The following is a 13875-nucleotide window of genomic DNA, read 5'->3' as shown; positions in this document are numbered from 1 at the left end:
AGAAAAGAGAATAATAGAATTGAAGTCCTGGAGAAGAAAGGAGGATGTGGAACTAGGAGTACAAGTGGAGGTATTTGCCTCTAGCAGAAGGACCAACATCTCCATTGTATAGAAGGGGAAAAAAGAAAAAAATGAATGGATACACAACGATTTGGTGGTAGGGAGATCAAGTTTACAACTATGTTTCTCAGTTAAGAAAACTAAATACAAATTGAGATCATCTGCTGAAATGAGGCAGACTGTGGACATTGGGGAGGTTTGGGAGTATTAGGAACTTGTCTACATGAAATGACTTATTACTATATTGATCTTCCTATAATCTGGGCACTCATCAAAACAGTAAGTGAGGCACCCCCATTGAGTAATTTTTGTGCTGTCCCACATCCAGCCAAGTCTCTCAAGCAAATATTCACTGCATACATTGTATGTGTCATCTCCGTAGCAAATACTCCATGAGAGTTATTTTTAAAACTTGATAAGTTGCCTTAAAAGTGTGATATTAACCACAAGTTAGAATGTTCAGAAAAGTTCATCCATGTGAGGTGGAGAGATCAGAGAGTACTGAGCTTCTTGCCCCTGTAATTGGCAGGCTGACGACCATCTTGTAAGGATCTTGTAAAAATTGCCCTGTACTGATGGGAAATGTACTAAATGACCTTTCATACCATGTGCCTATACCAGCAAGTCTGTGAGGCTGAGCTAGCTCCAGAAGGCGCTATGGGGAAGGTGACCTTAAAGGTGACTTGGAATGCCATGGGATATTAACATGCACTTCTGCTTTCTATGCAAAATCCCGAAAGATCCCTCTGTCCCTTCTTCCTTGGCCATTCCCAAAGAGTGAGGTAAGAACTTTCGAATTATAATCTGTCAAAGAAGTGTTCAAATTTGACTTCGTGCCTCTATTTTCTGAATGACTTTACTGCCAGAAACTCAACAGACCTAAGGAGGGAATTGGGCCAAATCTAGACTTCTTTTGTAGACTTCTTTTGTCACCATCATGGTGATGTGGGGGCAAATGATAATAGCTGGAAACAGTAACAGTGGTGGTGGGTTTTGCTGCTGTGGGTATATATGAGAAATGTAATTGGAGGTACATGCCTCTGCCATTGAGGGAGATAAGACCGAAAACTCTAGGGAGAAAGCCTCTTGAGATCACAGGAGGCTCTATTCTCTGCACCCCCTTTACCCTACTCTGCCAATGTAACTATCTAGTTTTTACCTCAGCTCTGCTTTCTCAAGTTGCAGAGGGTATTGCAAGCCACCTTTGCTGACCAAGTTTCTCCAGCAGCACTAGGGGAGAGGGGTCTGCAAAGGGATCAGGATCTAAATGGGGACTGATAATAGAATGTTAATAAAGTGCCTCAAATAACTTAGTTTTCTTCCATTGCCCTGAATTGTCTTTATACAAGTGCCCATAATTTGTGTTATAGCACTAGCATTTATTTTACATATGTTGTCTTTTGTGAATCTCTCTTGCCTTGAAAGAAGTGAGCATGCATGTCACGTTCTTCTCTGAGGTGGAAAGCTAACCAACAATGTCTTCTGCCTCCTTTTCCTCTCTTCAGCACCTGAAACAGGTCTGTCACTGGGGATTGCCAATGACCGATAGTAAAATGATACTGCTTCACCCTTCTTTCCTAATATTGCTATTCCTAGCCACCATTCTACCCTCTTCTTTCCCCTAGAAGTATACTGTGTGGTTCTTTTCTTTTGGTGTCTGATCTCAAGTCTTTGTTCTAGTGAATACAGACAGCAGCTGGCCCTCTAGTGGGGAATTGGGGAGTACAGATAGCCCATATATCACCTAGTGGCTGTAGGCTGTAAGCAGCCCTACTACACCTTCAGCCACAGAGTCACCTTGCCTTCCTAAGTATAAGCACGGAATTTTCCTCTTTTGCACCTTAGACTTCACCCCCATTCATGCCTTCTCTCACAGCCTATGAAACTGTGAAGAGAACATTAGTGAACCTCAAAGATTCAGAGAAGGCATATCTTGAAAAAAAGCGATGTTTTCAAGATTGTAAATTGGCTAATGGGACTGTGTGTCTCTAAGGCAATCAATTAGAATACGAAACAGTTATTTTTTGAGTTTGTGCCACTTGTTAAAAGTACAAAAGGAGGAAAGATTACTCTGTATTCTCTTTAAGAAGAAAAACCCATTCGAACATTAATAGTTCCTAAAGCAATGATTCTTAACATTTGGGGGTCAGGTAACCCTTTTAGAATATGTTGAAATTCACCAGCTTCTTACCAGAGAAGTGTACATTTATACAGAGTTTTATGCACAAAGTTAGAGAGTCTGTGGACCTGCTGAAATTCCAGAAGAAAAGGCACGGGGGAAAAGCTGATAGAGGAGCCATAGCAGGAGTACGTTGGGATGGAGGCCAATAATACCTAAAGTAAGAAAACACCAAAGTGCGAGGCATGAGATGTAATGCTCTTCGGATACCTGAGGAGGAGTTAGAGACTGGAAGAAAAGTCCAGTTTATGGATTATAAGTGAGAAAGCAGGCAAAATTTGTACTTTGGAAGCTCAGAGAGTAAAGAAAAACAGAACTTTTTTTTTTTGCTTTGATGGTATACTATACATACTAATCTTTCAATAATATTGTACAAAATATGTGTGTTTCTTAAAAACCTGAGAGTGGTTAACCTGGGTAATATTTTCCTGAAGGATCCAACATGCTTTAGCTAGAGGAAGGAAATAAAGCCAAAAATGGGCAGGTGGAGAAGAGAGAAACTCTTAGAATTTATCCTAAAATCAGTATTTATGGCCGAGATAACCCTATTACAAATTCCAAGGTTTACCTCCTTTCATATCAAAGCAATCTTGTCTTGGTCTCAATATCTCTGACCCTTGATTGGTATTATTTTGATTGGCTGAATGTAAAAATAGGAAATGGGAAGTGAGAAGACACTCCCACATGAGAGTACCTAGCTGTCTCTTTAACACTATGCAGTTAATTCTGGGAGTAAAGGAAAACAATAGATGGCTTTGATCTTGTGGTATTTTATCCATGAGACAGGTCACCTGTAGGGTAGTGGATTCTCTCCTTTGCTTGGTATAGCTGGTTATGACCAAGGAAATATAATCTTATAGAACTTTTCTCTTGTCAAACCATTCCTGAGCTGTGGGTTTTCTGTATCTTAAAAGATGAAGCTGCCACCAAATCTCTTCTCCTGTGCACAACACTGATACATTACCTCTCCCAGGTAGATTCCACAATATAAAATTAAGCTGGTGCCATGACCAAACCTTTCCCACATGCAGGATATGTAGGGCTTCTCTCCTGTGCATTGCAAAGAGTTTTCTGAGGCTAGAAGCCTTCTCATACCCATTGCACACACCAGAGGGTCTCTCCCCAGCTGAATTCTCTATGGCATGGTGTGGTATGAGCTTTACCTGAAGCTTTTCCCACACTCACCACAAAGACAGGGATTTCTCCTCAGTGTGGCCACCTGGGGGTGATGAGGGTGCAGATCTCTCTGAAGCTTTTGCCACTGACAACATTTTGGTTTCATGTAAGTGTGGATTCACTGGTGAACAATCCGAGTGGTGAATGTTAGGTTTTCTCATAGTCAAGGCAATGATTCAGCCTCTCCCAGGTGTGGGACATGGTGAGGCATGAGCCAGAAATAAATCCTTTCTTGCATTCACTGCACACTCAAGGGCTCTCCCGGTTGTGCGCTCCAAGCTCTGCTCCGGCTAGAAATTTCCCACATTCTTTACACTGGTAGGGGTTCTCCCTGACACATGTCTTCTGATGGCACACCAAGTTAGAGCTCTGCCAGAGCTTGACCTATTCTCCCCTGCGTGGTTTATGAAGAGAGATAATATGGTACTTTCACCAAACTTGTTTCTGAGGTTATTTTCCCAGGCATCTCTGTAAGCATCTCTACAATGCTTACTCTTCTGCCCAAACTTTCACAGCCTTGCCCACCATTATGGCCAATCTGTTGTTTGGTTTTCCTAATAATGTCCTGGAAGTTTCACTTTTCCCACCATTTTCTGTCTCAAAGACTTTGCTTCCTTTTTCTTCACTTTACAATCTAAAGGAAAAAATAAGAAGAGAAGGTGTTAGTCTTGAAATAGGATTTGGAACTGGGAGAATGGATAATTGGAACAATTATGCTAGACTAAGTTAAAGTTCAAGTTCCTCTGAATGAAGGAATTTACAGAGTTCAAAGTCAGAGAGAAAAGGAGGGAGGCTTGGGTGACTGTCCTAACAACCCCTGAGTGAGGTCTTTTCATAGGCCGTATTCATATTGATGGTTCTGAATGTTTGTTTTTAGTCTGTTTTGTATTCACTTCTTCTTTGAAGACTTATTTCATTAATTCCATCTCTGCTCAATAATTTAATTTAAATTACTCATCTCTCTCTCTCTCTCTCTCTCTCTCGCTCTCTCTCTCTCTCTCTCTCTCTCTCACACACACAGACACACACACACACACACACACACACACACACGAGTGTGGCACTTACTACATGTCAGGCACTTTCTCAAGTGAATATATATATTCATTTAATTCTTACAGCAACCTTATTAGGTAGGTCTTATTATTCTTCCCATTTTATAGAGGAGAAAACCGAGCCACACAGAGATTAAGTATCTTGCCCAAGTACAGGCTCATATGTGCTAGAAACAGGATTCCATCCCAGGCAGAATGGCTTTAGTGTCTGTGCTCTTCAAGCTTCCTATGTGAGTATACTTGATTTCTCAAGATGAGAAAGAAACTTTGAAGACCAAGTATTCCGCCTCTGATTCTGTTGAGGGTGCCATGTAGTCCAAATACATATTTGCAGAAACCCTATGTGCTTAACAGGAAGGGTGCAGAATTCATCAAATTGGTTGAAGAATAGATGTCCTGTTGGTTGAAACCAAAAACTCGGAAGCAATGGAACAAATCCAACTCCAGCAACCCAGCCTGGGACTCCTGCTTATCCTTTTTTTTCTTGGGAGAGAGATGCTCATGGACCCTCTAATATACTGAGAATTGTCATAAAGCTATACATCTCTTTGAAGACCTGGCACAGTGAATTGGCAACAGTATCCTTTGTTCTGCTACAAACCTGAGACCTCCAAACCCTCCCTCACTTTTCTAACTACTGTGTCTACTTTCCCACCCTTTTTTCTGTTCCTCAAAGACCCATATCTTCCCTTTTATCTTTCTACTAATTTTTATGTGTCTACTTATGTATGCCAATTTCTCTGTACATTCTCATAATGCACCTCTGTGTGTGGGAGATACTTGCATACCTAGGGGACATGGACATAAAATATGTTTGTAACTGTATTCATTTATCAAGAGGTATTTTTTCTTCCATGCAGAAAAGAGTGGCTAGGAAAAGACAGCCTATGAATAAGTATAGTTGCATATATCAGATATTCAGCTATTTATTTTTATTTTAATGATAAAATTAGAAATAATAATAAGCCAAATTGACTTTTCACTTATATACCAAGCAATATTTTCTTCAATAAAACTGTGACATGGGCAGAAAACTGGAGAGACTCTATGGTCTAGAAAATTATGTAATGTGATTTGAAAAATATCACTCTGTATTCCCTGGTCATTGGTATGCTGTAATTTCTGGGCACTCTCTTGCCATACAGCATAGGCTTTGCATCAGGCAGTCCTTGGTAGATATTCTATCTCTGCCATTTGGTAAATGTGACAGTGGGCAACTTATTGAGGTTTTTTTGAGCATTTCCTTCATCTGCAAAAAAGAAAAAAATAACAGCTTCCTACTGTGTTACTGTGAAGTCAAAAAATGAAAGTACCTAATGTAGTGCCAGACACACAGCAGGTACTCTACAAACGTAACTTTTCTTCCTTATCTCCTGGTCTCTCCTATGGTCGTCCCCCTCCAGCTTCTGTTTTTGTTCCCATATGGAAACAGAGGGGCACCATTCGTTGCCTTCCTTCTGCCATCATCCTCAGCTGATCAGGGAAGTTTTCCATCATTATTTCTTCAAATATATATTCAACTTATTGTTCTCCCTCTTCAGGATCCCTTATGACATGAATATTTTTACCTTTAATAGTGTCCCATAGGCTCCTTAAATTATTATTATGTCTTGGCTTCTTTTTCTTGCCATTCTTATTGTGTATCCTTTGCTTTCCCATCCTCTATATTGGTTATTTTATCCTCTTCTTTATTCACTTGGTTTTTTCATTTAATATACCTCTCATCTCAGATAATGTGTTCTTCAATTCTGACTGGTTCTCTTTTCTAATTTCCATTTCCATTTTAATGTTTTTTTTATCTCTTTGTTAAAGTTGTCACTGAATTTATCTACACTCGTTGTGAGTTCATTGAGCATCTTTATAACTAGTGTTTTGAACTCTGCATCTGTTAGATTGCTCGACTCCATTATTTCTGGATCTCTGTTCTATTCTCTCATATGGTTTCTGTTTGTCTTCCCATTTTGGCTGCCTTTCTGTGTCTGTTTCTATGTACTAAGCAAAGCTCCTAAGTCTCCCAGTCTTATTAGTGTTTATTTGTGTAGTAGGTGTCCAGTGGCACAGTCCTGAGAGGAGTTCAGCTGCAGGCCAAATTTAGCCCCAGCCTGTGCCCCTCCAGGGCCACCTGTTAAGATTCAGCAAGCAACCCACAGGTGCTATGCTTATAGTTGCCTCAAAAGGCCGCACCAGAAACCAAGGCCAGCTGCCACCTGTGTGAGTCTAGGCACTGCTCAGGAAGGGGCACCCGACTAAGCGAGGACACATCTGGATGTGGCTTGGGTGGGGCCACAAGTTGGGGGAGGCACGTTTCAGGGAATCCTCTGGACGGACTGACCTCTGTTATCCAGTTTGATGACCTCTTGGCAATGGTGGTGCTGTGTCCACACTCTGGGAGGTGGGAGGGCTTACCAGGGAACAATGGATACTGCCGGCACTTCTGTACAGGGCGAGTCTTGTTTGGGCCCTCACTCCAACAATGTCTCCCTGTAAGTCCCTGGTGCCCCCTGTGCACTGCTGATTGAGCACTGGTGCTCAGAGTGAGCAGGTCCATCACTGAGAAAATCCGCTCGTGAACACGGACCCTTGAAGAGGCTTCTGCCGCTGGCTCTGTCTCACTCAGCTGCTTGAGACTGGGCAGCCCCGTGTCCTTGCCCTGTCCTACCTTCTGCCTTTGCAGGATGATTTCTTGGATTTTTCCCTAGTTGCATGGCTTGTTCATTTATATCCCAGGCAATTTTCTTTGCTGCTGCTCTTTGTTTCTGTGACTACTTTGATTTGGTTGCCAGAGGGATGAACAAAGCCTCTATCATCTACACAATTTTTTCGGTCTGGGCACAGACTTTTAAGAAGTCACAAGAAAATCTGCAGGAAAGAGGAGACCTAGCAAGAAAGGAAGCTTTTAAACAACAACTGCTCTACTCTAGTTAAAAACCACACACCCATCACCGTCAGCAAAGGCTGAGTGGGCTCACCAGGCTGGTATCACTAGAGACCACATGGTAACCTGTGCTCAACCTTTCACTCAGTGGAAACAAGTCACCCCCTCTTCTTCTCAACATAGATGAGTATGTTTATAAAGAGAAGGAATCAATGGAAAAAGAGGATATTTAAACCAGAAGATAATTTGGCGGGATCAGACTCCAGGGACAATGGAATGGTATGGAGATGTAACACTAGCTCCTTAGATACAGAAATTAAAAAAAGGAAAGGATAAACGGTGAAACTGCTGAGGTGGAGGACATAGAAATTAAGGACATTCTCCTCTGATGTCCTCCTGTCTTTGAAGAAGGGAGAGAGAGAGAGAGAGACAGTGATGGACATGGATGTTCTTTTCCATCGATTCCTTCTCGTTATAGTCATGTTTTCCCTATACTTAAAAACAACAACAAAAAAATACTTTCCTCTAGACCGTCCTCCCACAAAGTCACATTTTACCTCTCTCATGTTCTTTCCAGGCAAACTTCTTCACTCTTTGCAGTAGTCTTCCAGTCCCGCCCAGGTTTCTGTTGTAAGTGCTCTTGATAGTTACCGGTGACCTTGAATAGCACACACCTATGACTCCTGTACGTCAAAGCCTTTTGCCATCAGGCCTTATGCTACTCCCATGTCACTCCCACAGCACACCACAAGCCTCCTCCTTTGCCCATGCTGCTCTTTTCGCCTGGAATGCTCTTCTATCTACTTCCGTTCTAGGCCCAGTTTAGATGTGACTGCTTCTGTGAAGTCTTTTTCATCATGTAAATCTTCTCTTTCAAGGGCCAACACAGCCTTGTTTCTCACCTGTATTTTAGCACTTTATTCTTTCTGCTTACATTTTCATTGGTTGTCATCTCCAAGTCTGTCTTCCTCAAAGAGTTTCCTTACAATAGGGGACAAGGACCATGGTTTCGTCCCCTTCGCCCCTGCAGCATCTAACACAGCATGCCAATAGCAGCTTCCAGGCATCTCAGATTGATGTTGGCTGTATTTAGGACTTTGGATGTTTTCTGCTCTTCACCAACCATCCCACCCCATCTGTACCTGCCACCAACTCTGTGTTTAGGTAAAGAAGAGCCAGGAAGGAACATTAAGAATAACAATAGGTGACAGGTGGGAGATGCCAGTGGAAGGTTGAAGGTGCTGTGGCCCTCTAGCATGTGGAAATTATGTCTTTTGAAATAGTGCCCAAAGTTGATTTACAGAGGGCTCTTGTCTCTATTACCTGTTTTTTATTGGACAAAAGCTAGGCAGTCTAAGGACTATGACTGGATGCATGCCTTCAGAATAAAATGTAGATTGTGCCGATTGACAGTACAGCTCGGAAACGCTACTGGCACAAATAAATAATGGATAATCCAAAATTCATCTTCCTCTACTTTTAGAATATATTATTAACCGTAGATTCTCCTTCTTAGTTATATTGTATTAAGTCTAATACTAAATACTACTGTAACATAGAAGAAAAAACATGGGAAGCATTCAAAACCAAGAGTTCTAATCCTGGCTAGTGAGTCAATTTTCTCACCTATAAAATGAAGAAATTCAACAGATCATTTTAACATTCCAATAAGTTTCCTAATTCCCTGGGCCCTCACTGACTGGAGTGGGACAGCCAAGGAAAGCCACACAGAGCTAGAGACCCCTAACTCCGGGATCCGATGCTTGGGCTATAAACCCACTTCTGCATCACCCTTTGGAACCAACCATAATAGTAAGAACTGTAAGAAGGGTTTGCACATGTGGTAGACCTCTCCAATGCCCATCTCTCCCCCCGCCCCCTCACTGGATGAAGAGTTTGGTGTTAACAATAATCATTACACCCGATAATACATTGGGTCTGTTTGCAAAACATCCTTACATTTAAAAGGATAGTCTCATAGCAAACCTGGGTCAGTTCAGTTAGGGAGTGACAGGTTCATGACTGGACTCAGTCTCCTGATTCTTCTATGTGGGACCTTCTGCCATCACTCACCTTCTAACCCCAATTCCATCTCTCATGTCAAAAATCCTCAATTTTGGCATCTCTGGCCCAGGGCCCAGGCACCTCATTGCTACTTTTGCTGAGTCCAGCGCTCCTAACACTAGCCTAGGTGGGGTGTAGGCAAGGCAGTTTTGGCTGTGCTGTAGGCTTCCCCTTCTCTCCCCACAGCTGTTGGACAGGGTACATGTGTTTACTGGACACACTGCCCCCACTTACTTGGTTCCGTCTTGCTCAGAACTGGAAGTCATGACATAAAGCCCGCAGACCAATTGCTCCAGTGAGGTCCACAGGGCGAGCATGGGGGCACCGATTCTCTTCCCTGAGCTACTCACCTTCTGGGCTCTGGCTTATCCTCAAGTACACAAAGTTAATAGTAGGTCTCTCTTGTCTCTGTCTTGGTTAATTTGGATTCTATGTCACAGGGCCCAAAACTGCTCCCAGGCTTTACCACAAACTCCTTAAATGGCCCCTCTATTGAAGTGCGCAAACTCCTTCTGGTTTCAGCTGCTTTTCTCAATACAGCTCACTGAAATTTTGCACGAGTACATACTGATTGTTTTGCAGCACTCAGATCTTTCTGATGCTTATTGCTTTTCTGCTTCCTTTTACGCAATGGCTCCAGACAACATTCGTTTTGCAACTGTTGGTGGTACCCTGTCATCTAGTTTTGTTGTAGATGCTGTCCTTGGGTTTCAGTTTTGCCATCCTACTTGCTGTGTTTTTCAAGGGGAGATTTATTAAATATGCTACTATCAGCGTTATCCTTTCTGTTGTGTGCCTTTCTGAAAGCAAGAGAAACCTTCACAGAAATATTGTGATAGACTGCCCGTGTACACCTCATCGGCTAGAATGATAACACATGCCCCTGCTTACATAAACCCAGTGACAAGGAGGATGGTGTTAAACCATGAGTGGCATCAAGATTCACTTCCTGAAATTAAAAAGGAAGGAGCATGTAGGCACATCCATGGTGAGAAACTGACCCTGAATGGGGCTCTGCCTGAAAGGAGGGAGCAAGACTGCAGCAGTGTGCAGGGAAACAGATTTTAGTATAAAACTGTCAAGAGCACTATTTTGTTTTTTTAAATTGACAGAATTCACAGAAAGATAGTTTACAATATTATCCTGTACACACACACACACACACACACACACACACCCCTTCATGTAACTAACGAGTTTCCAGAAATAATGCTTACTGTTACAATATAGAAAAAAGAATCTAGTTAATTCCAAATATATTTTTACTGTCAAAATGTTGTCACGATAATTATGGTTTTTACCATCTTTTAGAAAACAGTAACAAATCATAAATGACTGTGACACGACTCTTAAGTTCCTAGGCAAATTTGAGTACAATAATGGAAAGCCCACAAAAGGAATAGCCACCTGCTACTGAGGCTACCAATGACTAGGTGAAATTCTGAATAACCTTCCAAGCCCTGAAACATGTTCCATTCTCTATGCTGTGGCTGCTATTGTTTTCTCTTTCTACTTCTCCATGACTCCTCAATAATCCACTTGAATAGGTTTTTGTTCCTTTATCACTGGCTAGCTCACTAACCTATGGTCCTCCTTAAAAACAGCAGAATGTCTTCCTCCAGATACTTCCGCATATTTCTGTCCGCATAAAAACAAATCATATCTGAGAGCCACTAAATTGTTATGCATTGTTTTTCTTCGTCTAAATCTGCCCTCTCCCATCTACTCCCATCCCTACTTTTACATTAAAGTGATTAAATGGTCCAGGAAGGTAGGTTATTGAATGCAGCTGGCTGGGTATGTTTTGTGTGTGTGTGTAGGGAGGAGAGAGGGGCGGAGCAGGGACTGTGGAGGCATTTATAATAATTCCATTCTTTGCTAATTGCTTTACTGGTACAAAGAACCCAAAGTGGCCTGGTGGTTTCTCAGTTTCCAGTTCAGTGGAACACTTGTTGTATCTTCTAAAAGAAATATAATTGCTGAGAATCAGGACTATAACTCAGCAGACTCTAGGTGTGGAGATAGGAAGCACAAATTCCACAAATGGATTACTGTTACCAGAGAGTAGGGTTCCCCCTCTCAGTGCGTTGTCCAGGTTTCAATGTCTTAAACAAGGAATTGAGCAAGAAACCAAAATACAGCAGAAAAGAATAGCTTTATTAGAAGTTATAGCACACTTCCTGAAGTGGAAGCAGGCCTAAGTGAGAGGAGTGTGGCTCAAATGCATAATAACAAAGCCTTTCGGGTTTTTATCCCTATTTGCTGTGGGTGGTTACTTTTCATAGAAAATTGGGCTTCCTTGATTGACAACTAAGATTGACAGGACTCAGTGATTCATCATTTGCTTTTTGCACATGTTTGTTCCCAGAATTTAGCCCGTTACAATGATATTAATGAACTTCTAGGCATATGCATCATATTATAACGATGGTATAATGAGGCTCAGGTGAATTGAAGGTTGTTGAGTCTTCATTGCTCAGGTGCGAGTGACTGCCTGAAACTAGTACCCATTTTTCTGCTCACTTGTTTCCTTGTATGAGTTACTTTAAGCTCCCAAATGCCTTCTGGCTTGCTTAATTGTGGCTGACTAGAATAGGATGACCTCAGCATCTTTGCCCGCAGACCCGAAACCTCCTATCTGACTTTCCTGCCTAACCCTCTTTTCTGAGAGCCATAAACCCCCTTATTATTAGTATGGATCTTGAGGGATGGGAGGGCTCTTCTTCTGTATCTGCCTCCTGCTGAGGAGGGTCATAGTCACTGCCTATTGGGATTTCATGGAGCTCTTTCCCTCTCTCCTTTAGTCAGGACAGGGTCTTGGGTTTCCTGTCCAAATGCCGCCTCAGTCCCTAGACAAGGAAAAAGACACAAACCTGAATCATATCAAGTTACATTTCTATTATTGATTTACCTATCAAGCAGGTAAAAGAAATCAGGCCTGATTAATGTATTTCGTAAAAGAAAGAAAAAAAAACTTTGGGTGAAAAGGTCTCTTTGTGGCTGGGACTCCAAGGGCCCTGTTTTGGCCTAAAGCCATTCCTGCCTTATAATGGGCCAAAGAGAATGCTGAGTTTCAATGATCCTTATCAGTATTCAGAGGACCTGAGTTGCCAGTTTCAAGGTAATTATCTAAATTCAAGAGAGAGGGTCTTTCTCCAAAGAAAGGAGGAAAGACTTAACTAGGTTTATTAAAAAGTTTAAGAATTTTGCAAGTGATGGCCTGTAGCCTTACTGTCTATGACAGTAATAGGGGCCACTCCTGTGTTTGACCTCTTGGTTCCGGAACTCATGAAGTCTTTCTGTTGGAGACAAAATACTACACACACACACACACACACACACACACACACACACACACACACACATTATTGGTTTAGTGCATGTCAATACATATACTGTATCCCTAACTTTGCAAGGTGCTGTATCTTGTATCAGCAATTTAGCTGAGACTTCAACATGCCATTCCATACTTCTGTCAGGCTAGCTGCTTCTGAGTGATGAGTAAGCACCATGAATTCTGTAGTTACAAGCTGAATGTCATACCTTCTTGACTACAAAATGAGTTCCTTGCTTTAAGGTATGTCCAATGACATCCTGTAAGTCTGCAAGTGGTGGTGGAGGCAAAGCGGTCAGGAAAGACAAACTTATACTCAGAGCATATATAAATTCTGGAGTGATATTTTACTTCTTTTGTGAATTGGTGGGCATAAAAGAAAGATTAATGAAGTGCTCAATTCATTGGGAATAGTTGCTATGTAGTTTAAAAATCACAAATTTTATGAGTTGGCTGTTTTCACCTGTGTCACTTGACGAACCCTTGAAAGAACATTTTGCTCAGAAACATAGTAGCTACTGTTTCTTACCACTCTTTGTTAGAGATTGGTGCAATTGGTGGGAAGTAGATTCTTTAGTAGGTGCCTCTTGTGGTCCTATCATAGGAGCAAATTAAAGTCAGCTAAAACTTATTAGAAACCAATGCACTATTGCCATAGTTTGCTCACCTCTGCTGTAGAAATGCAGCACTCTGCTAATAGACACAACTTGTGGGGAAATGACAACTTAGGAAAGAACCCCAAACTTATAGTTATCCTAGAAGATTAGAAGAGCTGTTAATGCAAAGGAGGAAGTAACGTGTCATTTGTTGTCTCAGATATCTTAACAGAAAAAATAGGTAGGGGGTATCTTTCTTTTCAACACAGAAAACTTTCTAACTGGAGCTGTCCAACAAGCAATTGACCAAGCAGTGCAATTTCTATGTTATGCTGATTTCATTGTGACAGGGATACTGTAGACTAGAGAGACTGTCATAGTAGGAAGCTGCATTAGAGCAGTGATACGGAGAAAAGAAAGGGAAGGCATTCTCAGAATCTCTGAGGCTGTTGTAGTTTGAAAAAGCATAAGAATGACACGCTTTTGATTTTTCTTATATTTGACATCAAATAGCATTAAAGGATGACATTTAACTT

Source organism: Rousettus aegyptiacus, unplaced genomic scaffold (assembly GCF_014176215.1).
Source record: "Rousettus aegyptiacus isolate mRouAeg1 unplaced genomic scaffold, mRouAeg1.p scaffold_m13_p_8, whole genome shotgun sequence".
Taxonomy (NCBI): domain Eukaryota; kingdom Metazoa; phylum Chordata; class Mammalia; order Chiroptera; family Pteropodidae; genus Rousettus; species Rousettus aegyptiacus.
This window is presented reverse-complemented; position numbering follows the sequence as displayed.